This window comes from Gossypium arboreum, chromosome 11 (genome assembly GCF_025698485.1).
Source record: "Gossypium arboreum isolate Shixiya-1 chromosome 11, ASM2569848v2, whole genome shotgun sequence".
Lineage (NCBI taxonomy): Eukaryota > Viridiplantae > Streptophyta > Magnoliopsida > Malvales > Malvaceae > Gossypium > Gossypium arboreum.
This window is the reverse complement of record NC_069080.1, coordinates 25,100,989-25,105,298: the sequence shown is the minus strand read 5'-3', so window position 1 is coordinate 25,105,298 and position 4,310 is coordinate 25,100,989. Positions and strand designations below refer to the sequence as shown.

Genomic DNA, 4,310 nt, shown 5'->3' with positions numbered 1-4,310 from the left:
ACTGATGCATTAAATGGAAGAAAAAAAAGGGTTACATCCCACCCACTATTAGCTGTCAAAATAAATTGCCATTAAGATCTGTTTCCCCTAACTTAACTTAAAAAAACTTCACAAAAGCAGCCCTTAAAGAAAACCAAAAATTAAAACCCTAATAATCCTAATTCAGAACAAAACAATCAAACAAAACCAAAGAAATCCGGTGTGTAACCAAACCGTCAGCCGCCTTCTTTTTTTACCTTTCGTCTCTTCATCAGTGTTTGTAGCAGGAGTGGATCTATATTTCTGGTAAGATTGTTTCCTGTAATCTTGCTCTGGCCTTTCCCTCCTTATTCTCTGAGTTTTCATCTCATCAAGACTCACATTTTTCATAATTTTACTTAGATATTCTCGAAACTTCTTCTCTGCCCATTCTCCCTCTGTCCAGAGCTGGTATTCTTTCCACTTTTTCTGGTGCTTCCTTGATCCAAAACATCGAAGAGTCGAACCTTTTTCCTTTCTGTGCCATTTCGTGTGCTGCACGATTCGCCATACGAGGTACGAATCTAAACTTTATATAATCAAAATTCTTAATCTTGCTTTACTTTCTTTTATCAAAGCAGCACTAACCGATTCATCTTCTATTGCATCCACCACTTTTTTGATAATGCTAAATGAGTCCCTTTCAACCACTATTCTCCGAAAACCTAGTTCTTCAGTATAGATTAACGCCTGAACACATGTTCATGCTTCTGCAATTGTCGCATCTCTCACATGCAAATTTGGGTAAGTGCTTGCTGCCATTTTAATGCTTTCGCTATTTCTAACAATAATCCCTGAAACAAAGCTGCTTATGTAATTGTTAAAACATGCATCAAAATTTACTTTGACACTATCTCCTTCCGCTGGTTGCCAAACAGTCTCCTGTTTTTCTTGCATGCCTTTCAATATAATACCCATGCTATCAATTTCTGATATGTAGGCGTTTCTGAAAGAAACTACTCCAAAAACGTTTTGTCCCGTTCCATTGTGATAGACCATATTACGATTGTACCATAGGGCCTAGAATATAACTACTAATTTTCTAAGATAAAGCATATCTCCTGTTGATAACTCCGTAGCTAACCAAGTTATCCAATTCTGGTTCTTAATATTGTTCGAGTATGTTACTCCCATACTTTGCAGGACTTGTTCGGTAAAACGACACTCACGAAAGATGTGTTCAACATATTCTTCATTATTTCGACATACTGGGCATAAATTTTGTACTCCAATATTTCTTTTGCTGTAAATTTGATAATATGGGCATGTAATTTTTAATGATTTTCCAGCATGTAATATTTCTTCATATTTTTGTAAAGAGGGATTTTTATAACTCATTTCGATTATCACTGGTGGTTGTATCTGCTAATTCAAGCCATCTGTACCAGCTTTTGATCGAGTAGATTTTGAAATTTTTGCCCCTCTAAACCAAATGGTCATCTTGATCACAGCTTGATAAAGGTATGTCTAGTGTACTTCGTGTAGTTTCCTCAGCAAAAAAGTTTTCAATAATTTCTTCTTTCCATAAAGCCGTATGTAATAGCCTATTTTTCAGTGAAATTAGAACAGTAGTCTCGGAAAAATTTATTTTTATTTTATTACATGTTCCGTATTATTTAGAAATGTCATGTGAAAATCTCAATAAGAAAATTTTATCGATTAAGTGCTTAATTATGAGAAGGACTAAATCACATAAAATGTAAAAGTTAAATTCTAGTAGCTACAAGGATTAAATAGCTATGAAATTTAAAATTAGAATTCTTTATATGATAAATAGACCATTAAAGAAAAGTATGTAGATATTTTAATGACTTATTTATTGAAATTTAAAAAAGGGCAAAGATTAAATTGAAATTTGAAATAATTTAATTAATTAAAAGATGAAAAAGAATATCATCTTATTTTCTCATCTTCTTTCTCAAAATACATGAAAACCTTAGGAGAGAGAGAATAAATTTTCTTAGTTTAATTGGATAAGTTTTTTGTCCCGTTTTAGTAACTTTAATATTTTTGAAACTGGAATATCTTAATCTATCTATTTAGGGATTAATTTGAAAAGTTATCAAATATTGAAAATTAGGTCATGAATGTATATGTTGAAAATTAGAAATTTATGGCTGAAAATTAGAAATTTATGGTATAAAATTAAAAGTTGTTGATAGATGAACAATTTTTACAAAGTGACTTTTGATAAAAACATTATTTAAGGACTAAAATATAAAATTGTAAAATTGATGAAAAATTCTGAAATTTATAGAAAATATGTGCTGTAAATTTTATATTGAAATTTTGGTTTGGCTTGGAATAAGGAGTAAATTTCCTGAATTTCAATTTTCCGAACCTAGGGATGAAATTGAAATTTATGAAAAAGTTAAGGGTAAAATAATAATTTTTCTTAGGACGTAAAATGAGTCCAAATAAATATGAAATGTGTGAAATTGATAATTAAAATTACATAGATCCGGACAACACAAATTCGAGGTTGGATCCAGGAAAAGAAAATGTTTCGGATTAGTAGATTTTATATGCGAACTAGTGTCGAGGTAAGTTCGTGTAACTTAATTAAGCATGTAAATATGTTAAATTTAATGTTGTGCTGTATGGAATGTGACTTACATTGATGTGAACTATTTTGATTGCTATGATGAAAAATTGAATGCATATTTGAAATGATGAAAAAGGGTTAAGCTCCGTTTAAATATTGAATTCCGATGAATATATGTGATTTCCCGAAATGAATGAGGTTCTGTATTTTTTTGCTAACGGGATTTAGCTCGTACGAGTAATTTTATGGATCTCATTATAGAAAGGATTTAGCCTAGACAAGTAATTCTAATATAATCCCTCTCGAGTATTTGTTATAACTAGGGTTTAGCCTAGACTGGTAATCCTAATTGAGCTCTTCTGAGCATACGTTACATAATGGATTTAGCTTAGACGGATAACCTTGTAATACGATATGTGGCTCGAAAGTGTGATCCTTGATTAAGTGCCCTATGAGTACTCTTGAATAAGAATTGGCGGGTTATTGAATCGTACACTTCGAGTGTACTACTTGAGTATCCATCGGAATATCAATGATTCTACGGACAAAACTCTTGGCATGATAAGAGAATTACAAGATGAAATGATAATGTCTTGAAAGAATATTGCATCATGAGCTAATCTATGTTTACTTGACTGATGTGAAGATTTTGTGACTAAGATGTTTGATTGAATGTATGTGTTTAGGTAATTTTGCCAAATGGATGGAAAACATGATATTGTATGTTTAGATTTAATAAATGGGATTGGTAAATTTATTTTTCGTTATACGAACTTACTAAGCATGTAATGCTTACTCTATTTTATTTTCTCCTGATTTATAGTGCTCGGAAGCTCACAAAGGTTAGAGATCATTGGAGCATCATCACACTATCCACTAGCTTATTTTGGGTATATATATAGTAAAATCATTTTGATATAATGGCATGTATAGGTTAACTTCGCCATAGATGGCTTAAATATGTGGTTTGTAATCTAGCCATTGGAATAACCAGAAATGATTGTTTTTGATATATTTAAAATGTCATACTATGGTAGCTACATACATGTCAATGGTTGCTCAAATTATGCTTAACATATGGAATATGTCAAGGTAAGATTATAAACATGTATGCATGTAATGATATGGCATGTTAAATGATAGAGTTTGCTTAATTTTGAATGCTTGAAATGGTTGGTATTTGCATGTGAGTTAAGTGCAGGTCATTGGTGTGATTTTGAGTGAGAAATGAAGTTAGAAATGACTTCATTTTGTCCACACGGGCAAACACAAGGGTGTATGTCTAGACCGTGTGCAACACACGGCCTGGTACATAGGCATGTGTAGGGGTGAGCAAAATTCGATTTGATTCGAAAAACTCAATAAAAAATTCAAATTTTGAATTAATTATTTCAAGTTATTTGAGTTAATCAAGTTATTTGAATCAAATTGAATAAAAAAATTTAGTTTTTCGGTTTAACTCGAACATGAATTACACAATTCGAGTTATCCGAAAATTCGAATAGAAAAGACAAAACTACGTCGTTTTGATAAATGTTTACTTTTTTAAAAGTTAAAATTCAAAATAATTAAGTTAAAAGGTAAAACTACGTTGTTTTGATAAATATTTACCCATTAAGTTAAAAGGCAAAATTATTATATTGTTCATGTAGTTAAATAATCTTGCACTTTGTCTACTAGTTAAATAATCGGTCCATCTAAAAGCAACATTAAGTATAAATAATAGGATTCGTTAACTCGAATCAAT

The 4,310-nt window shown here is 31.1% G+C and overlaps 1 long non-coding RNA gene across 1 annotated transcript; it reads left to right on the top strand.

Annotated features, from left to right (window-relative positions):
- LOC108472485 (uncharacterized) lies at positions 1-1,601 on the top strand. The gene is made up of 3 exons (XR_001869550.2): positions 1-285; positions 382-762; positions 1,162-1,601. It is a non-coding gene; the product is annotated as an uncharacterized LOC108472485 (long non-coding RNA).
- Positions 1,602-4,310: the final 2,709 nt, after the last annotated feature.